The sequence below is a fragment of the Nelumbo lutea genome, chromosome 1 (assembly GCF_056320005.1).
Source record: "Nelumbo lutea isolate HS-2025 chromosome 1, American lotus-T2T, whole genome shotgun sequence".
Classification (NCBI taxonomy): Eukaryota; Viridiplantae; Streptophyta; class Magnoliopsida; order Proteales; family Nelumbonaceae; genus Nelumbo; species Nelumbo lutea.
The window spans coordinates 93,253,401-93,277,302 of record NC_142684.1 but is presented as its reverse complement, the minus strand read 5'-3'; the positions used below and the strand labels follow the sequence as shown (position 1 = coordinate 93,277,302).

The following is a 23,902-nucleotide window of genomic DNA, read 5'->3' as shown; positions in this document are numbered from 1 at the left end:
TTTTAGTTGTTGCATGATAATAGTTAATAAATATGTTATCAGATCACAAACCACTTTTGCAATGTACAGGTGTTAGCGTTGTGCTAAAACAATGAATTCAAGGCGTTTGATATATTGATGTGGTCTCACCTTGAATTGAATTAGATAAAGCGACAACTGTACATTAAAGGCCAAGGTTATCAGTTTTAGCATTGTACTAAAACCCATGTCCCAACACAAGTGAATTCATCAACCCATGGTATCGACCTCTAAAAATCTCCAAATTAATTTGTCAAATCATAGGAGGTGGGGAAGTTCGTACCACCTGTATTCGCAGAAAGGATAAACCAAAATGGCCAAATACCTCCAACCTTGTTTACCGAACAGCACAAGGACTTGGTCAAGGAAGGGGAGAAATGGATGAAGGGCACAGCATCATCATGTACGGTCGTGGCAGCTCTGATTGCAACAATTATGTTTACAGCCGCTTTTACTGTGCCAGGAGGAAATAATAGTGATACAGGCATTCCTATCTTCTTACACAGAAAAGCTTTCATGATTTTTATTATTTCAGATGCATTCTCGCTCTTTTCTTCTTCTGCCTCAATGTTGATGTTTTTAGGAATCCTCACATCACGGTATGCAGAAGAAGATTTCCTAGTATCATTGCCCAAGAGATTGATAATCGGTCTTGCCACCCTGTTCTTCTCAGTAGCAACTATGATGATAGCCTTTGGTGCAACACTTTTCATTATTCTTCATCATCGAGCTCAGTGGACAGCTATTCCGATAACTTTGCTTGGTAGTGTCCCAGTTGCCTTGTTTGTGTTACTACAGTTTCCCCTTCTTGTTGACATGGTAGTCTCCACATACGGATCTGGAATCTTTGGTCCAGGAAGGTGATAGATTAAGGTTGTGTTTGTTTGAGAGAGAGAAGAGATTCAATATCTACTATAGTGTGTTTATTTATTAATTTTTTGTTCCGATGTTAACAACATATTTTTTGTTTTAGATTTGCCAATTTGTAACTTGATCAGATAGTCGAGAATTGGTTTATTAGACTATTCCAATATCGAACTAGGCTTTGCTTGGAATAAAACATATTCCAAAATAAAACATGGAAACACTTGTGAGATGCTTAACAAATTCACTGTCGATATCCAAACACTAACATAAAACATCAACACCCAACTATAACCAGATCCTACAACATAGAGCAAAGTGACACTAGGTACAACAGGAACAAGCATATGACTCAAATATCCAACTCATTCATAGCCGAAGAAATCAAAGGGCCAGAACTAAGGAATCAAAGACAAGGGCCCAACCGATGATAGAGGCTCAATTTCTCTCTTGGGAATTCCAGAAGGATGTTGATGCATTTGCTAGAAAAGAAGTAGCGGCCAGGAAACGTGTAGAAGATAAATAATTGTGCAATTAAGCAGTTGATAAGCAATTTATTGAAGAAGAAAAATGTCTAAAATAATTTTACATCTCTAGAACAGCAAAAATAATGCATGAGAAACATCTGCACTGAAGTATAACTAGAAGACATGATATGATCGAGTTGTTCATGTATGACAGTACTATTACCACTATGCTCTATCTCCGTAGGACCATTGTTGTAAAACTAACTGAATCTTTTCAATCCAATACCACAAACTCCAAGGCAGAGTGGAGTAGCCTAAGAGTATATCAATTAGGACCTTTAAATTAGAACAAATGTATAGGGAAGAATAACCAAGTTCCTAAAGCAAACCAGATTGAAGCAAAGAGAAAATTACTATGACGATCCCTCAAAATGCAACCACCACCACTAGTCCTAGGTTACCCTACACTCGCACCTCTGTGCGAGTTTCCCTCTCGCGTATGCAAGTCTCCCCCACTCCTCTCAGTATAGGAGGCTTTTCCTTTTTTTTATTGTTCTTGGTGTTTGTTAGAAATGGTTTTGTGAAGGAGTCTGGTGTTAGTCCATCCTTTTTACTTGAGGACAATGCTGTTAAGCAAGAGTTGGCTCCATTTCCATGTCTCGTGGATCTCTCTTCGTGGCATTTCTGGGAACTGTTTGTAAGCCGAAGGCCTCTCAAAGCCATTCAACCTAAAAACTTAACCTATTAAGTGATCAAGTTCTTGAATAGGTTGATATTCTCTAACGCGCCCCCTTACATGAAAGCCCATTGAGCTTGAAGTGTGAATAAGCACAGGCCTACCCATACCTTGTGTTGAAAGTTAATTAATTATAATGGGGGTAACGAGGATCGAACACTATACTACTTTGTCAAAGTGGCTCTAATACCATCTCAAAGAACCATTCAACCTAAAAGCTTAAGCTATTAGATGAGGTCCTTGAATAAATTGATATTTTCTAACAAAACCTGGTAGAGTCAATTAATCAAATTGAGTGTCACAACAATGGACTTTCAGCTCCTCTCCTCTAGTCTTTGGTTGTAATCTAAGAGTCTTCTTAATTATGACACCCTTTAATGGGGATGCATCTTCATTCACGGTGGCTGCAAAGATTATTATTATAGGGGACGATGCTAATACAATTATTTTATACAACACCAAAGAACTCGATGATTCATCTCCTTCAATGAATGGTGGGGTTGCAAATATTAGTAAATTTCTTGGCTTTGAATATGCATTACCGACTCCTCAGTTTGCATTTGTGACCAAGAAAATTCTAGTTGCACGGGATAATGCCAAAGATGCTATTGTTTTTTGCAACGATTTGCTTTAGAACAATTCATCTTCCTTGGCAAATAATGCTTGCACAAATGATGTTGAAAACTTAGCCAACTCTACAAACGGTTTTGATGTTATTTCCATCTTAAACTTAATTGAGACCTTTGTTTCGAAGAGTGATTATTATCGTGGGACCATGCAGCTACACTCCTTTGGCAACTATTAGTATGACCTTTATTATAACTAGCAAGAGTGCATGCGTTGCACCTGGGAGGTTATAATGAAAATGATTAAAATATGAAAAATTAAAAAGAACTAACTCTAATCTGGAGGTTCAACCGCTAGAGTGATAATTGTACCCGAGTGATAATGGGGCCCAAAAAAAATGATAATTAAACCAGGGTCGACAATGTTTTAAAAACATTGGGATGGAATAGTGTGCTACAAATGGAAATGATATCTAATTGTCTGAATTTCAATTCAACAAATTCTATCCGATTAAGGAGGATTAAATTGTTGCTGAAACTAAAATCAGAAAAGGTCAAAACATAAACATAAATGTAGATATAGATTTTACACTATGAAGTTAATTGGCTAATATCCAAGGGTTGCAAAATAGAAGCTGAGATACAGACCCATGTTTGAAGAGGCAAACACTAACTAATATTCCTTTAAAATGTAGATTTCTACATTTAAAGAAAAAGAAAACAAAATAAGTAAAAATAATTAAAATTGAAACAAATGAAAAACATATGCAACCTACAAAATACATAATTACATGCCAATCTTGGAGAAAGATGGATAAGGAAAAAAAAAATAAAGAGGGAGATTGAATCAGAAGATGGTATCGATGGTAAGCTTCCTCTTAGAGGGAGCCTTTTCTATAATTTGCTTATGTAGATCCATGAATGCAGACCCATTGTGTGAGAATAATCTTTGAAGACTGATTAGTGAAAGCTTGCTAAAGCTAGCAACTGCAAGGTCAGCTTGGAGCAGCTCATACATGCATATTCAAGTCAGAGCCAACAGGACATATAAGAGCCGTATTGTTAATTTCAATTAACATGGAAGTAGTATAGAAATCAAATAAATAAAAAGGGTTCAGCTAGCCGGAATTTTAGCCTACCTTCAGTATGTCTAAGTGTTCCCTTGCCTCAAAAGGTGGCAACTGGCACCCCATAAAGGAATTCATAGCACAACGCGCCAAGGCTCGAGATGTCCACACTTGCATCATGCTCTACACTTTCAACTATAATAAGAACCCAACTATGCAATCACTTCAGATTCATGCTAAGAAGGCAATGAAAGGTCTAAATGTATTTGCTCGAGTCTATTTTATGTTCGGCAGTTTTTCATAGTGTCTCAGGCGGTGCAACTGATAACCCAGAATAGTTATACCAGTAATCAATCCGTCGAAATCTAGTTCCAATGATGTTAATGACATCATATGTAGGACGAACAAGAGATCAGTTTGGATTAAATTTGATGGGACCAGTTAAACCAATCATATTGTAGGTTACATATGTTTTTCTTTTGTTTCAATTTTAAATATTTTTACTCATTTTGTTTTTTTCTTTAAATGTAGAAATCTACATTTATAAGGAATATTAATTAGTGTCTGACTCTTCAAACATGGATCTATATCTCAGCTCCCATTTTGCAACCCTTGGATATTAGCCAAATAGCCTCAGTGTAAAATCTATATCTACATTTATGTTTATGTTTTGACCTCTTCTAATTTTAGTTTCGGCCTGGAGACAAGACCGAAGATAATTGACTGAATTGCAATTACCAAACTTCATGGGAAAAGAGATTTCAACAATGGAATATTTTAACAATTTAATCCTCATTAACTGGATAAAATTTGTTGAATTGAAATTCAAACAATTAGATATCATTTCCATTTGTAGCACACTATTCCATCCCAATGTTTTTAAAACATTGTTGACGCTGGTTTAATTATCACTTTTCGAGGCCCTATTATCACCCGAGTACAATTATTACTCCAACGGTTGAACCTCTAGACTAAAGCTAGTTCCTTTTAATTTTTCATATTTTAATCATTTTCATTATAACCTCCAACGTGCAACACACACTCTTACTAGTTATAATAAAGGTCATAGTAATAGTTGCCAAAGGAATGTAGCAGTATGATCACATGATAATAATCACTCTCCGAAACAAAGGTCTCAATTAAATTTAAGATGGAAATAACATCAAACCCATTTGTAGAGTTGGCTAAGTTTTAAACATCATTTGTGCAAGCATTCTTTGCCAAGGAAGATGAATTGTTCTAAAGCAAATTGTTACAAAAAACAATAACATCTCCAACATTATCCCTTGCAACTAGAATTTTCTTAGTCACAAATGCAAACTAAAGAGTCAATAATGCATATTCAAAGCCAATAAATTTACTAATATTTGAAGCCCCACCATTCATTAAAGGAGATGAATCATCGAGTTATTTGATGTTGCATAAAAAAGTTGTACTAGCATCATCCCCTATAATAATAATCTCTGCAACCACCGTGAATGAAAATGCATCCCCATTAAAAAGCGTCATAATTAAGAATACTCCTAGATTACAACCAAAAAGACTAGAGAAGAGGAACTGAAAGTCCATTGTTGTGACACTCAATTTGATTAATTGACTCTACCAGGTCTTGCTAGAAAATATCAACTTATTCAAAGACCTCATCTAATAGCTTAAACTTTTAGGTTGAATGGTTCTCTAATATGGTATCAAAGTCACTTTAACAAAGTAGTATAGTGTTCGATCATCGTCACCCCCATTATAATTAATTAACTTTCAGCACAAGGTACTATATAATACCAAAATTGATGTACTTTTTGACATTTATTGTAAATGAATAAAGTGCATAAACAATTCATATTATTATGATATATTTCTATATAATACCCTTAAACTGGACACTTAAGAGACTCATGCACTAGAAGAAAATCGATCTAAGCCGATGGTCACATGACAGCCGACTTTGATCTAAGGCGATGGTCTTCAGCCCGCCCCCTAAACCTCTGCCAACTTAGGTCAAGACCACTGCCTTAGGTGGCCAGTTCAAATTGCTCTAAAGTGGTGGTCACACCGAGCTACCAGCTTAGCATTAACCAAGCGGCGGTTTAGACCGCCAGCTTAGATACCAAAAGACCACCGCCTTAGATTCTGTCAAACTCTCAAGTGGCGATTTGAACCGCCGACTTATATGCTAAATGATCGCCGCCTTGTGTGTCGTTTGTAGCAAGACTGACAATTTCATGACCGCTGGCTTAGATTTTTTTTCATTTTTTATTTATTTTAGGTTAATTTTAACATTTTTTTGTCATGTTGATAGCTAAGCCAACAAACATAATCTCCAACATATTCCTTTTTTTTGTCAAAAAAATGCATATACCCACCTTATTGCAGCATTTTTGTGGTACCTAAATTTTTTATTGATTTAGCATTTTCATACCTGTGTAATATAGCAAAACTATTTGATAAAAATCAATTTATAATGAAATCTATTAATTCAAAGATTATATATTAAAATATCCAAAAGGCATTGTTCAAATACAATATCCAGTTGACATATAAATAGTATAAGAACTTAAAAAAATTAATCAAATTCTCTAATAATGCAACACATCTTCTAATGCAAATCCACTTAACATATTGGTTGAACATGCAAATTAAAACATATAAATATTAGAATTATATTCAAGTATTTTAACTATAAAGATAGGAATCGTAACTAAAATCTACATGGGCTGAATTCTAAGCAATTAATTGGAATATCAATAGTAGTTCAAAATATTCTATAGCATCCATAAGGGCATACTAGCAGTGCATCACTTATTTTCGATCTATTTTTGATATGCACACTTCTACAACCCTTGAAGCTAATAAAGACATCAAATCATTCAATTGAATAGAACCAAGAAATTAAATTGAAGGGCCTTCTTACAAAGCAACCTTGTTTACTTCATTTTACATTCACCCAACAATGATAAAAGCATTCAAAGACAAACTAATATTGTTTCATGGTTTAACTTATCAAGTAGAGGGCCTTTTTCAAGTCGTACCTAAACTGGCTTTGTTACATCTGCTTTGCAAAGCCTCTATTACTAAATTACCATCATACATATTTCAATTAATGGTGTTCGAGGAACTGTTTTCAAATTCTGACTTGAATAACCCGTGCACCTTGCATCTAATAGCATCCAAGAGTATAGGCTTACAAGCAAACCCTTTGCTTACCTTAGAAAACATGTCAATTAATTAAGTCTTATTTTAGTTTTCAAACTTGATATAATTTTGTCGGGTCTCCTCCCAAAGAACTTAATATGCCTTAGAAAACTTAATATAGTTTTCAAACATGCCTCAAACTTAATAGGTCGAGTCCGGATCTCCTCCCAAAGAAGTTTGTATCGACACATCTCATGCATGAAGGACAACCTAATGGGTCAGGTCTAATCCAATTCTGGGTAGATCTGAACCTCACTGATAGGTAAATGTGCAGAATCAGTTATGAATTGGGTCTGTAATTAGGACTCTCGGGTCTGACCCAGATATAATTGACAATCATACTTCTTAACTACCTGTAATTTGACAATAAACCTACTTATTTGCTAAATTTACATCTTTAGAGATCATAGTATGACAATATTACAAATATATCAAGAAAAAAACAGGTATTAGACAAGACCCTAAATCCATGTGGCAATACGAAAGAAGTCCTTGTGTTTTCTGGGTAAAAGCCTAGCTCAAGGAATTAGTCCTCATCATTCTTTTACAAGACATATAATAATGATGTAAAATTTGTTCATCACCATCAGTGCCTTATCCCAATTATATAGGGTCAGTTATATGAATCCTACATTGCCAATTTCTTCTATTAAAAATTCATATCCACTGTTAATGTAATATTAGTGCTTAAACCATTTCAGATCAAAATAAGTTATATCATCATACTTTGAAGCTTAATGAGGAATGAACAATGAAAATGCATATATAAGAATGAGATGACACAGTAAAGAGAGTAAATCATAAGTTATCGACCTGATATAAAATGGAGCCTACCTCTTCTACTTTGCCTATTTTTATTCATTATTGCTCATAAAAGACAATTCAAACAATCCATGGCTTTCTTGTAATTAGATTTTGATAGTTGAAGTATTGAAAACAGATGAGATGACCATACTCGTATCCATGTTTGGGATTTTAGGAAATAAAGAGGAATCCCCATTTACCATAGCTGAATAAACTTTCAACTACCAAACTGAATAAACCTATCACTTTTATGATACTAGTTAATTCATTATACCATTATGATACTAGTTGTTTAAAAAAGCAAAACAGAAAAATATTTGATGGGAAGAAATAAATCAAAGCCCTCCTGCTATAAAGAGAAGCACATTTATTTGATTGAAGAAAAAGTTGCATAGGAAGAAATGAGATGGGAAGTGAAATTAAAAAGCTATAATATTATGTAGATTCAACATACTTGTTTATGATTCAAGAGTAGATAATCAGTACGGAAGTGCTCTTAAGTGAGCTTTATTAGTGCAATCAACTTTTAGAACGTGATATGCTATGTGGCCAAATTCATAGTGAAATCAGTTGGTTTACTCTTCTTCAATTTCATTTTCAGAGAGAGAGTTTTCTTTTCTGCAATTTCATTGCTAGGAAAGAAGATAGTGGTTATTGCTACCCTAAGTTAAGAAAATATGGTATAGTATCAAGGAAGCATGGCAAAGTAGGTGTCCATTTTGTCTATCAAGAACAAAAAATAGATTAAGCAGTTTCTTGATGTCTTTTTTTTTAACAAGGAGGCAAAGGAATTGTTCTGCGGTGCTTAAAGAAGTTAATGTCCAAATCATAGCTGAAGCTATGCTAAAACAATGTTCTCTCCAAAGTCAAGATGATCATTGATCCAAAGTCATTGCTAGACAAGAGGATAACTTTGTAAAGGTGTTTGCTATCCGTAGAAGGGGTCACTTGAGTGAACTTGAGGTTTGAAACAGATTGTACTACTCATCACGGCCTCATACAGAAGGTAGCTCTAATATAGACCCCAACAGATCCTTTGGGACCCACATAAGAAATACCTAAGTTTCTTAAGAAATTGTCCTATAGAGACTTTTGAACCTCATATCAGATGAAGCATTTGTACTAAAATTGGATGAAGCAAACCCATCACACACTAAAGTGCAACACTTGTTTCTTTGTAGATTCCAATTCTAATAAAAGGCAGACACAGGTGAATAGTATTATTGATCATGTAAATGGAATGGCAAAGCAAAGATAAACAAGGAAAATGGAAAAAGAGCAAGGATATGCACCTTTAATTTTATTAACCAACCATTTGGCTCCCCCTTTAATATTGATTGACAATGGCTGTAATATGTAAGAAGTTGGTGTTAGTAAGTATCTAACAAAATGATCTATGTTATATTGCTAATGCTAAGCAAAACCATAGAAGAACCAAAGAAGAAAACAACTAAAGTGGCCCACCTTGTTCCGAACCAAACCCAAAACTAACCTAAATCAAACCCATATTGGTAATGCATTATACCAGATTAGGGAAGGAACATTCTCAAATCAGCAGAAATACAAAGATCAGGGAAGCAATACTTTTGCAACCTCTCAATTTCAATAGTTTCAAGAGCCTTGTGCTATCAAACTAGAAACACCAATCAACTTGAGTGGTTTAGGCTTACCATGGGTCAAATGCATAAGCAAAACTGCATTAAACAATTAGAGAAACAACTAGAGGAAGCATGGTTACAAAACATTTTTTATCAGTAACATGGTTGCAAAACATTTGTCTCCCATGTTTACCTCTTTTGCCTTGGGATAGTGAATCAAGACCACCTTCTACCATTTTTGGCAGATTTCCATTATTCAGGGTGTTTGGTGCTTCTTCATGGGGTCACTATGACTCTCTTGAGACCCTCGTGGACATGGAAATAAATCGTGGTAGAAAAGGATATAGAGGAAATACATTACAAAAATTTACCCAGTAGGCAATTTTTGGGGGATTTGTGAGAAGAAAGAAATAGTAGGTCTTTGACGGGGAAGTCAGGCTCCCCTCCCCATCCTCATGGACATAATTCTTGATTCACATAACCCTAGGAGGCTTTACCTAAAGAGATGTTGAGGGACTTGTCATGGTGGATTTAATGTTAAAGCTCAATTATTGGCAAAATATGAGTCTTCATAGATTGTAAGATAGTAGCTTTATGCCATTATAAAGGCATCCCCTATTTATGTATATCATGCATACATGCTACAATCAAAATGAGGAAGCATTATATAATACCCATAGAAAAAGTGAAATATTAGAATTCACCTTTTTCCTTTTTTGATACTCAAGACATGCCTCGCCATTATAATGAATGCAATGATATAGTTCCAATAAGAATTTAAGCGAAAAAAAATGCAACCAGGACCAAAAAGATAAGATTTGGGCTCAGTTGTAAAGTGTTGATGTTTGAGATAAGCTGTTTTATCTCCAATTGTTCTTATACCATTTTCTCTTTTAATTAACGAAAATTACAGTTATTGATATTTAAAATAAAAATAAAAAAATAAAAAGGATAAATGGTTATGGTATTGTGGAATGAAAGAAACGCCAGAATTTTGGCTGGCGAACAATCAGAACAGTATGTGGTAGTATAGGAATATGATCAGGGAAATCATAAGTCTAATGGGGCAAATGAGTACGAGAGCAGAATGGCTTCCTCGAGCTGCAAATAGTATGGAAATATGCAAACAAATATGCTAAACATTTCAAAAGTTGCGAGCAAATATGCAAACAAGATAACACAGACTCAGAGACATGCTCCATTATCACTATAGCAACAGTATATTTCTTACCAAAAAAGAAGAAAAATATTATAAAGCCTATGAAAGGAACAATAAAAACACTCAATCACCACAAAATAAGGATAATAGAAAAGAAGTTTGAGCAAACCCTGATGAAAAACCCTTTGAGTTCAAATGCCTTGCAATAGCACTCAATGTAAGCGAGATGTCCAATGCCTTGCTTGGAGAACTCATTAAAAAACATTGAATCAACAACAAGCAGAATATCCATTTGCTAACAACAATCACAATCGCATATTTGTAGTCTTAGTCTTTTAAGAGAAATGGACCAAAAAAGTTAACAAAAAAGAAATATAACTGGAATGATTAATGCAAATAAATAAATACTCAACGAAAGATCAAAAAAAAGAGAAGAAACAGGAGGGAGGAAAATATAATCTATACTGAAATTAGGGCTCTCGGTTGCGATTTTAGCTGTAAAAAAAAAAAAACAAAAAAAGGAAATCTCAAACTAGATGTCAAGAATGTTTGGCCAGGTAGTTTGTTCACACTTCAATCTCCATACTACATATACCTCTAAGTTTTTTCCTCCGCTTTCACAAAATTTTGGATTTCCCTCCCTCAACGATCGATTCACGCAAATAGAGCCACCAACAATGGAACAGAGCTACCAATCGATCTCTTCACGTCCCCAGTCGAACAACGAAGGAATAGAGCCACCAATCGATCCTTTCGCATCCTCAACAAAAAAAACAATGGAATGGAGCTACTATCTATTGCATTCTCTTACTGTCAAGCAATCTATTGCATTCTCTCGATCAAAAAGTGTCTTTGCGCCTATCTTGTTGAACGCAGGACCAAAACGAACGCGGGAGGCGGGAACTTTGAAGTTTTAGCATTTAGGTTTGGGTTTTTCGATTTGTCGAGCAAAATATAATGGTTTTACACCAGTTTAAATCTGGTTTAAAAATAAGCCATCGGGGCAAGCGCCAAAAACCGCCGTTCAATTTTTAGTTTTCTGACTAGTTTTAAATTGTGCTGTTAATTCGGTTGAGGTAGTTTGTTTCGATTGGTAGGGTGAGTCCTAAAGCACATGTATTGTGGATTTACTTGAAAGTATGAATTAAATCATTTTTTAGTTATACCTTAGACCTTGGAAACAGATGAATAAAACTGAAAAATAACACATAACCCCTAGATTCAATTATGGTACTACACTAGGTCTTGGATTGGGCTGTCTTTAATATGCCAATCAGTGAGAGCCTTAGCGGGGGTCAAAACCTAAGTATGTTGGAGTAATCTGAGAATTCACCTAAGTGAGTGATCATAGTGATAGGAGAATGCACTCTCTTTGACGGAAACCTAAACTTCCAACAGATGATTTCAAATTTGTTGAGATTTGTTTTGCAAAATATATTTATATAGAGATATACATATATATTATGATTTCACAAAATGTTTGCAAAAAGGTTTTAATTCCCGGGATCCATGTGAGCAGAGATGCAACATTATACCTTGCAGCCAAGAGAGAGGTCTTCTCTTATCGGGCAGTGTTTGATCATTATGGGCTAAGAGGTTAAGTGTAAAACCATTTAGGGCTTTTACCTAATGGGCTAATCTCACTTAAGTCCATAGTCCCTAGGCCTTCATAAAGTTGCTAGACCTAGGGACCATTTAGTGTAAATGTTGGGTCTGCTAAGAGCCCATACAGATGGGCTTAGGGGTTTACTGTCTAAAGCAGTGAATTCGGCCAGGCCTTGTAACGGAGGCTAGGCTGAACCCATATAGCTTTTGTGGAAATCAATGTTAGGGTCCCATACCATACAAAGAGAGCCAAACTAATCATCAATTAAAAGGAAATGAGCCTGAAAGCTTAATGGGCCTAAAGCCCAATTCAAACTAGGTTTAATGAGATTAATTAAAAGGGGCGAATTTGGGTTTATATCTGGATAGGGATCAGCAAGATGATAAGATAAATCTTATCCACTTAAGAGTTCATATCTAAATAAAAATTTGGATCAAAGAACCCTTTCCTAATTTGATTAGGAAGATGATCTTGAAAATATATGAATTAGGAGGGCGAATTCTACAGTGATATCATTCTTTTCTACAATCTGCTTTCTCCCTCTACTATTGCCGCCCTATCCTGTTCGATCTCTAGTTTCTGGAGTGATCAGGATTGGATCTTGATATTGTTTCTTGCTGGAAGAAACAATTTGAAGTTGTGCTCACATTCCTACGTGATTCTTGTTGAAGAATTGAAATTCTTGCTGAAGAATCTATTTGTTGATCCTGCCTCACCCTAAGTCATGTCATCTTCAATGGATGAAGGATTTGGTGAACTCTTTGGGTGTGAACACTTGCGTTGGGAACTATTATTCATTCTGTATCAAGTATATCCCTCCCTTCATATTGGTTTTAGACTTGGTCCGGTTTGTTTCAGGAACGAACCATGAAAAATGCAATTTTTCTAAATCAGGGAATAGGATTTTCGGAAGGGAGATAGACAATTTTTGAAATTTCGCCCAGCTACCCTGCATGGTTCGGCCATCCATAAGATGGATCTCCCTTTCCTTTAGTGGTATCAAAGCCAGGTTCAAGTCTTGAACCAAATCTGGACCATATCTGAACCTACGCAATTGGGCAGAAACTGCTCTATCCGATTTGTGCAAGTTTGTAGTTTTTCTAGGAATTGGTTCCTAGTTTTTGGGCATGTAGTTCTCTCATTAATTCTTTATTATTCTTTAATGAAAGGCTCCAAGATTTGTGCACCCTACATTTTTTTTCATTTTATTCATTTTGGTCTGTAAATATTTTTTTTTTTTACATAATGTATAGGATTTGATGTGATGTAATTAATAGAGAATTAGGTTTTTCTATTTTCTTACGTCTGAAGACTTGCTGGAGCACGTGGAGGAAGAGAAAATCTTTTGTAGTTAAAGAAACTGCAATATGCAATTTGTAGATATCGAATTCACTATCTACGACTAACCCTATGTTTTCCAGGTTTGCAATCACACATACAACCCTCTAATGTGTTTTCTTGCTGATTCTTGATTGTCTTTAATCGACTGTAATTAATTTCATATCACAATCTTGAATTAAATATTGAATTGCACACCAAACCCTAGGCCGATTTTCACTTGATTTGGTTCAAACTGGTTGGACCGAATCCATGGTTCGATGGAGTTAATTTTCTTACCCAAATTCAGTTATGGGCCAGGGGTTTAATGGCCCATTACAAGATCTAATTTGACCCACCCTGCAAAACCCAGTTTTGTTAAGTTAAAACTGCATTAGTCCTATTTCAGCATAAATGCTATATGGGCCGAACTACCTTTTGCAGTTCAGCCCATGTACCTAGATAATGTTATATGATAATATTATGGGATTTAATGGGCTTATATTGATTTAACTTAATTAATTAAGGGTTTTACAATTGATTTAATTGATTGTATCAATTATGTGATTGTTTATGCATGTGATGTGTGATGTGCTACGTACATGGGCCATAAGCACTTGGCCCATGTTCATTCGTTAGTGGATCTCTGGGCACACCATGAATGAATGTGAAGGTGATGGGAGATCCATCATATGGATGGTCGAACCATGTTTAATTGATTGGATCAATTATATGATTGTTTATGCATGTGATGTGTGATGTGCTACGCACATGGGCCATAAACACTTGGCCCATGTTCATTCGTTAGTGGATCTCTGGGCACACCATGAATGAATGTGAAGGTGATGGGAGATCCATCATATGGATGGCCGAACCATGTAGGGTGATGGGGCAAAATTTAAGAAATTTCATTCTTCCATCCGGGAATCCTATTTCCTGATTTAGAAAAACTGCATTTTTCAATGATTGTTCTTGAAACAAACATGACCAAATCTGAAACCAAGATTAGGAAGAGGAATACCCGATACGTAATCCACACAAAAAACTCCTCCCAACGTAGGTATTCACACCCAAAGAGGGTACCAAATCCTTCATCCACTGAGTATGACATAGCTTAGGTGAAGCAGGATCAACAAGTTGATTCTTCAACAAGAACCCTAATTCTTTAGCAAGAATTGTGTAGGGATGTGAGCATAGCTTCAAAATTGTTTCTTCCACTAAGAAACAATATCAAGAGCCAATATTGACCACTCCAAGAGGTGGAGATCGAACGAGGTAGGGCAGCAAGAATAGGAGGAGAGAGAGTTGAATGTATAAAGCAAAGGAACTATGTAACGTTTTTCTAGTTCACCCTCCTTTATATAGACCTTAAAGAGTTAATCTCCTAATCCAAATCTTTATTTGGATCTAGACTCTTTAAGTGGATAAGAGTTATCCTCTTATCCTTATCTATTGATCCATACCCAGATTCACCTCTTATTTAATTAATCCAATTAATCCAGTTCGAATTGGGCTTTAGGCTCATTAAACTTTCAGGCTTACTTCTTTTAATACTGACTAGCTTGTCTCTCTTTGTATGGCATGGAACCCTATCATTGTTCTCCACATAAGCCACATGGGTTCAGTCTAGCCTCTATTACAAGGCATGGTTGAATTCACTACTAAATACAGTGAACCCCTGCATCCATTAGTATGGGCTCTTAATGGTCCCAACATTTACACTAAATGGACCTTGGGTGCATCTATCTTATGAAGGCCTAAAGACTATGGGCAGATGTGAGATTAGCGCATCATGTTTACTATCCCTAAATGGTCTTACACTTAACCTCTCAGCCCTTGATGATCAAACACTCTCTACTCACATGGATCTTGGAAATTAAAATATTTTACAAACATTTTGTCAAACCATAATATATATATATATATATATATATGTGTGTGTGTGTGTGTGTGTGTGTGTGTGTGTGTGTATCTCTATATTAGTATATTTTGCAAAATAAATCTCAACAAGTTTGAAATTAATTACCAGCAGTTTAGGTTTCCATCAAAGAGAGTTCATTCCTCGATCATCCACTTTGTCCGACAAAGGGGCTAATCCTGTCACTATGATTATCCACTCAGGTGAATTCTTGGAATGTCCCAACATACCCAGGTTTTGACCCCTTCTAAGGATCTCACTGATTGGCATATCAAAAACAGCCCAATCCGACACCTAGTGCAGTATCATAATCGAGTCTAGGGGTCAGGTGTAACATTCTAGTTTTATCAACTTATCTCCAAGGTCCAGGGCAATACTAGAATTTGGTCCGATTCAAGGTTTCGAGCAAACCCACACTGCATGTTGAAAGAATGGTAGGATCCATCTAATGGACGCCGTAAAGGTTGCGGAATGGGTGGGCGAATTTCAAAAATTTCCTACCTTCTCCCAACTGGGAATCATATTCCCTAAATTTAGAATACAATATTCAAGGATCCTACTTGAACCATAATCAAACCAGATCTGTACCAAAAGATAAATGGGAGGAATATACCTGATCCGGAGAAACAGTATCTCCCAAAGTTGGTGTTCATGCCCAAAGAATGCTCCAAGATCCGTTCCTGCTGAAGATGACACAGCTGTGAATGGAACAGAACCAACAGGGTGCGTCCTACACACTGGATCCTTCACAAGAATCCTCTGGAAGTACTAAACACTGAATCCTTTTCAGTCTTTCTTGCAAGACTGATGTCAAGAACAGATTTCTTGACTTTCTTTTCTGCAAAGATCTAATCTTGCAATGGCAGATGGCGGCGGCAGGAGGAGATCTCCAAAACGAAAAAGGCTGAACTGCTTTTTCTCTTTTTCTGGAGAATATGAGATCTGATCTCAATTCGCAGGAGATTTTCTATTTGGCGATTTTTTCTTGGTTCTAAATCTCCTCCTTTCTTCTTGATTAAGAAACCTCCTTATTAGGAGTTATCCCAATCCAAATCAGTATTTGGATAGGGGATAATCTTAATCATTTTTGCAGATAGAGTTATCTTACTCCTGATCTTATCAGGAGGTTACCAGATTCAAATCTAATTTGAATTTGGTCTCTAAGAGTGGATAAGGCTAAAGGCCCAATCCTTTTACTAACTTTAATCTCAGATTCGCCCCAAGGATGGGTGATCATATCAACCCACCTCGAAATGGCCTTTTGGCCCATTAAGTGTTCAGTGTCTAATTACTTTCCAATCTGCTGCCCAGTTGGGCTTCTTTGTATGGCGTGGGACCCAAGCATTGATCTACACACCAGCCACATGGGTTCGGCCCAACCTCTAAAACAAGGCCCAGCCGAATTCACTGAAAAACTCAATGAACCCCTTGAGTCCATCATATGGACCCTATGGGCCCAACACTTACATTAAGTGGTCCCTGGGCCAAGCCATCTTATAAAAACCCAGGGACTGTGGGCAGGTGCAAGATTAGCCCATCAGGTATTATCCTAAATGGTCTTACACTTAACCTCTCAGCCCTTAATGATCAAGCACTGCCCGACAAGAGAGGACCTCTCCCTCGGCTGCAAGGAACAGTGCCGCACTCTCCTCTCACATGGATCCCGGGAATTAAAACCATTTGCAAACAATTCGAAACCGTACATATATATAAATATATTAATTTTGCAAAACAAAATTCCAACGATTGAAATCAACTGCCGGCAGTTTGGTTTCCATCAGAGAGAGTGCATTCCCGATCATTACCCTTTGTCCGACAAAGTGGCTAATTCTGTCACTATGATCACCCACTCAGATGAATTCTCAAACTGCCCCAACATACCCAGGTTTTGATCCCCGCTAAGGATCTCACTGATTGGAATATCAAAGGCAGCCTGATCCAACACCTAGTGAAATGTCATAATCGAGTCTAGGGGTCAGGTGTAACTTTCCAGTTTTGCCCATCTCTCTCCAAGGTCTAGGGCAATACTGGGAATCTGGTCCGGTTCAAGGATTCAAGTAATCCCATATTGCATGTGCCTCGGGTCTTACCCTGGTGGCTGAGACAGGCCATCTCAACACTTGGTGGCACACCAGTATCAGCCTTGGCAGGATAAATCTCCCCAGACTTATCCAATGGCTGTGAACAATTAAAACTAACATGAGTCTCTATAAATGTCCAGTTTTTGGGTTTTACACAGAATTAAACCAAACAACATGAATCAAACATGCACTTTATTTATTTTCACTAAATAACAAAAGTACATCAAATTAGATTGAAGTTAAGGGCATACAAAACTGTCTAACAAATGTACTTTAGGTCTCACCATAGTAGCTGAGACAAGCCACTCCAACCAATTTGGCGGCACATTAGTGTCAGCTTTGGTAGGATAAATCTCCCTAGATCTATCCAATGGCTATGAAGATTTTAAATTAACATGAGTCTCATAAGTATCAAATTTAAGGGTATTACATAAAAACATACCAATATAACATGAATCAAATATGTACTTTACAATAAATGTCATAATGTTCATCAAGTTGATTGGAACTAAGGGCATACATTGTCTAACAGCTCCCAATTGCACTTAGGTCCGGGTACAAGCCAAAGTTTCATACTTTCCACGTGTTTCTCAAACACTTTTTGTGTTAGTGGCTTAGTCAATGGGTCTGTCACATTCTCCGCTGATGTTACCTTTTAAGATCAATCTCCCGTAGATCCAATGTTGTCACACAACAGTGGAATGGGTGATGTGCTGAATTCTAAATTTTAGAATGAACGCTTTCATTCATTAGGCAACCCCACTTACGACAATGTGCTCGGCTTGGGTTGTGGACTGTTATTCTTACTACACAAGACCCCATCGTGAAGATGTAACCAAATGCAGACATTCTATCATCTGGGTCTAACTGGAAGTCGGTATCAGTATACCCAATGATCTGAAAGGAACATTTCCTTTCTTGGAGTTTTCCATGCTATATCTCTTGACAATCTTGTCAATGTAAGCAGATTGGAAGTCTTATTATCCTCTTCAATCTATCTCTATAGAGTCGAAGTTCCAAAATCTATGAAGCTTCTCCAAGATCTTTCATGGAGAATTGCTGCGAAAGCCATACTTTCACCGTAGTTAACATTCCTACATCATTCCCAATGAGTAGAATGTCATCTACATACAGAACCAAGAATGTAACCTTATCTTCCACCGTCTTTTTGTAAAAATAGGGCTCATCCAGATTCTTCACCAAGTCAAACTGTTTGGTTGTAGAGTTAAACCGAATGTTTCAACTCCTAAAAGCTTGCTTAAGTCCATATATGGATCGATTAAGTTTACACATAATGTATTCCTAACTTGCAACAATGAATCTTTGCGGTTGCTGCATGTAGATATTTTTAGTAAGATCTCTATTCAGGAACGCGGTTTTGACATCCATTTATCAAATCTCGTAGTCATGGTGTATTGCTATAGCTAGTAGGATCCTAATGGATTTAAATATGGCCACGAGCGAAAATGTTTCCTCATAGTCATTTTTCCTTCTGAGTGTACCCTTTCACCACAAGATGAGCCTTATAGGTCCCAATCTTACCATTGGAAACCATCTCTCTCTTATAGATCCATATGCAACCAATTGTTTTCACCTCAAGGGGTGGATCCACTAGAGTCCAAACTCCATTGGTCTTCATTGAGTTCATCTCGTCTCTCATGGCATCTACCCACTTCAAGGAATCTATGTCCAACATAGCTTCCGTATAAGTCACGGGATCCTCCTCACTGATCGTCGCTTCCATCAAGTAACTTTCTTGATTATAGCCATAATGAACTAGATGCCTGCATACCCGAGTAGACCTTCTAGGATGCTTATTATCTAGAGCCTGTGGCCAAATCAAGAAAAAGAAGGCAAAAAGAAGAAAATAAAGCCTAAAATTTATCAAGTTCAGCCCAGCCCAGCCATGAGAGCAAGGGAGTTTCATTCGGCCCAAGTAGTGTAAGCTAACTCCTTGGAAAACCCAAGGAAAGAAGCCTAACAAGAAGGAAATTTCGGCCCAGCCCATTTTTAGCCCAAAGAACAACCTAGAGTGTAGCCTACATGAACAATTCCTACAAGTTTCTTGAAGAGAAGGAGGGAGCACTCTAGAAGGTTCATGAGGGGTGTAATACACCCAATTCTAGAGACTTCAAGAAGGGGCAAGAGCCCCCTTGAAAAACTATATAAGGAGGCCTCTAGGAGGGGGGAGAGGTGTTCAATTGCTTGAGAGGAAGGCTCTCTCACTCTTAGAGGTTCGGCCACCTTGAGAGAAGAGAAGAAAAGAAGGTTAGGCGCAAGGAAGAAGAAGAAGAAGGGCTGAAGGAAGTTCAAGACAAGCAAACTAGAAGAGAAGGTGAGTTCGAAATTGGGGGTTTGTGATTCAAAGATCATTTGTAATAACTCAAGTGTAGTTTCATTCTCCTTTAATTTGAATTCTGTTTCTTTGTTATATTTTCTTTCTTCTTTCTCCTTCTTCCATTCTTCCTTGATGTATTTCAACTTGTAAAATTTTAATTCAGCAATCTAATTCTTTGTTATTCATTCGAATGGTCATGAATTGTACTTGGAGTTTCTTGAATAGTGGTGTTTTTGTAGATTAATTCGGCCAACTAACCTTCAAAACTCAGATCTGAATTCTCAGATCTAGGGAGATTTATCCTATCAAGGTTGACACTGATGTACCGCCAAGTTGGTTGGGGTGGCTTGTCTCAGCTACCAGGGTGAAACCTGAGGTGCATGCAGTGTGAGTTTTCTTGAAACCTTGAACTAGACCAAAATTTCAGTATTGCCCTACACCTTGGAGATAGATGGGCAAAACATGAATGTTACACATGACCCCTAGACTCGATTATGATATTGCATTAGGTGTCGGATTGGGCTGTCTTTGATGTGTCAATCTGTGAGATCCTTAGAGGGGGTCAAAACCTATGTATGTTGGGACAGTTCGGGAATTCACTTGAGTGGGTGATCATAGTGACATGATCATCCCCTTTGTCAAAAAAAAGTGAATGATCGGGGATGCATTCTCTTTGATGGAAACCTAAATTGCAAGTAGTTGATTCTAGCTGTTGAAATTTGTTTTGCAAAATATATATATATAGAGATATACATATATATATATATATATATATATATATATATATATATATATATATTATATATATTATGGTTTCAAAATTTTTGCAAAAGATTTTAATTCCTGGGATCCATGTGAGTAGAGAGTGCAGCACTGTTCCTTGCAGCCGAGGGATAGATCATCTCTTATCGGGCAGTGTTTGATCATTATGGGCTGAGAGGTTAAGTGTAAGGCCATTGCAGGTAATACCTGATGGGCTAATCTTGCATTTGCCCACAGTCCTTGGGTTTTCATAAGGTGGCTGTACCCAAGGACCATTTAGTGTAAATGTTGGGCCCATTAAGAGTCCATAATGATGGACTTAGGGGTTCACAGTTTCCTACAGTGAATTCGGCCAGACCTTGTAACAAAGGCTGGGCTGAACCCATGTGGTTGATGTGTAGATCAATGTTTGGATCCCACACCATACAAAGAGAACCAACTGGGTAGCAGTTTAAGAGGTTAAGTGAGTACATAAACTTAATGGGCCTAAAACCCAATTCGAACTGGGGTTAAGTTAGTTAATTAAAAGGAGGCAAGATAGGATTTATAATCTGATTAAGATTAGCTAAAGGACAAGATAAGTCTTATCCATTGAAGAGTCCAAATCCAAATATCAGATTTGGATTAAGGAACTCTCTCCTAATTGGATTAGGAGGCTGATCCTCAGAGGGCAATAAATAAAGGGGGTGAATTCCTCAGTTACACAACACAACAATCTGCAGAGTTCTTCCCTGTTCTTGTCGCCCCTACCCAATTCGATCTCCACTTGTGGGAGCGATCAAGAATTGTTCTTGATATTGCTTCTTGATAGAAAAAGCAATCTGAAGTTGTGCTCACTAGCCCTCTACATCATTCTTGCTGAAGAATTCGGTTCTTGCTGAAGAGTCGTCTTGCTAATCCAATTCACTACACACTGTGTCATCTTCAATGGAAGCGGGTTTTGGTTTTCTCCTTGGGTGTGAACACCTTCATTGGTCGTTACTGCTACTTCATATCAGGTATATCCCTCTCCTCCCTTTTTGTTTCAGATCTGGTCCAATTTTGGTTCAAGATTGATCATTGAAAATGCAGTTTTCTAAAATAGGGAATGCGATTCGTAGATTGGAGAGAGAGAATTTTTTTTTAAATTCGCCCAACCTTCCTACAGGGTTCAGCCATCCATATGATGGATCTCTCATCTCTTCACCACTAACTTTCTTTAAGTTAGATTCAGATGAGCCCTAAACGGGCTAGGGTTCTACACGGTTCCTTTTGCGGAGGAAGCTGATGTGGGGTCCATCAAGAAGGGAGATCATCCAATGATCTTAAGAACACCATGGAAATGATGTGCATTCAGCTGTGGTGTGCGAAAAAGCCACTATCGAATTAACATGGGCCAAGTGCTTATGGTACATGTGCGTAGCACATCACACATCATACATCACATGCATGAAACAAATTGATCCAATTAATCAATCAAATCCTCTATAAAACCCCAAATTAATTAGGTAAAATCAGGATCAGCCAATTAAATCCCATAACATTATCATATAACATTATTTAGGTATATGGGTTGAACTACAAAAATCAATTCGGCCCATATATCACTTATGCTAAATTAGGGTTGATGGAGTTTCAACTAATGAAAACCGGGTTTTACAGGGTGGGCCGAATTGTATCTTGTATTGGGCCATCAACCCCTGGCCCAAATCAGAATTTGGGGCTATGAACAGACCCCTATTGAACCACAGGTTCGGTCCAAACAGTTTGGACCAACCTTGGGTCAAATCGGCCTAGGGTTTGGTGTCCATTGCAAGATCCAATTCAAAAATGTGATATGAAATTAATTACAGACGATTAAATACAATCAAGAATCAGCAAAAACAAACATCAAAGGGTTGTATTGTGATTTCACACCTGCAAAACAAAGGGTTAGTCATAGATAGTGAAATCGTTATATGCAAATCGTAGATTGTAGTTCCTCAAACTGCAGAAATCTTCTCTTCCTCCACCGCTTCAAAAAGTCTTCAGACATAAAAAAATAGAAAAACCTATTTTTCTATTAATTACATCACATCAAATCCTATACATTTTGTCTAAAAAAAAAATATTTACAGACCAAAAGAATAGAATAAAGAATTGTAGGGTGCGCCAATCTTGCCACCTTTAAAGAATTCGATCTCCATCACACGACAACCCTAGAATTCAAGAAACAATTATAGAACCATTCCATTATTATTAAAGAATAATAAAGAATTAATTCCAGATCTACACGCCTATAACTAAGAACCGATTTCTCAGAAAAACAAAAAACTTGCACAAATCGGGTAGAACAATTTATTCCCATATGCGTAGGTTCAAATCCGGTTCAGATTTGATTCAAGCTTGAACTTGGCTCTGATACCACTAAAGGTGATGGGAGATCCATCATATGGATGGCCAAACCATGCAGGGTGGTTAGGCAAAATGTTAAAAATTTCTTTCTTCCTTTCGGGAATCTTATTCCTTGATTTAGAAAAACTATATTTTTTAAGATTCGTTCTTGAAACAAATTAGACCAAATCTAAAACCAAGATTAGGGAGAAGTATACTTGATACGGTATCCATGCAAAAGCTCCTCCCAATGAAGGTGTTCACGCTCAAAGAGGTTACCAAATCCTTCCCCCACTAAAGATGACACAACTTAGGGTGAGGTAGGATCAGCAAGGGGATTCTTGAGCAATAATTATGTGGGGATGTGAGCACAACTTTCAGATTGTTTCTTCCACCAAGAAACAATATCAAGATCCAATCTTGATTGCTCCAAGAGGCGGAGATCTAAAGAGTTAACCTCCTAATCTAATTAGGAGTTTTCTTGATCCAATTCTTTATTTGGAACTGAATTCTTTAAGTGATAAGGCTTATCCATTATCTTATTTGCAGATTAAGGTCAACTTTCCTAATCAAATTTAAAGTTTCCTAACCCAAATCTCTATTTGGATCTGGACTTTTTAAGTGGATAAGAGTTATCCTCCTATCCTTTTATGCTGATCCATACCCAGATTCATCCCTATTTAATTAATCATATTAAGCCTAGTTCGAATTGGGTTTTAGGCCCATTAAGCTTTCAGGCTAATTTCCCTTTAAGTGATGGCTAACTTGGTTCTCTTCATATGGCGTGGGACCCTATCATTGATTTCCACATCAGCCACATGGGTTCAGCCTAGCCTCTGTTACAAGGCCTAGCCGAATTCACTACTAAATACAATGATTCCCTGAGTCCATCAATATGGGCTCTTATGAAGGCCCAAGGACAAGGCCTAGCCGAATTCACTATAAATACAATGAATCCCTGAGTCCATCAATAAAGGCTCTTATGAAGGCCCAAGGATTGTGAGTAGATGTGAGATTAACTCATCAGGTTTATTATCCCTAAATGGTCTTACACTTAACC

At 37.0% G+C, this 23,902-nt stretch overlaps 1 long non-coding RNA gene across 2 annotated transcripts; it reads right to left on the bottom strand.

Moving 5' to 3' along the window:
* On the bottom strand, positions 1-11,465 carry LOC148876175 (uncharacterized). Of its 2 annotated transcripts, none has more exons than XR_016098567.1 (3): positions 11,064-11,465; positions 9,004-9,058; positions 1-863 (listed from the first exon to the last, which is right to left on the bottom strand). It is a non-coding gene; the product is annotated as an uncharacterized LOC148876175 (long non-coding RNA). The 2 variants fall into 2 exon arrangements; XR_016098565.1 differs by lacking the exon at positions 1-863 and adding an exon at positions 4,863-5,181.
* Between the last annotated feature and the right edge of the window lie 12,437 nt (positions 11,466-23,902).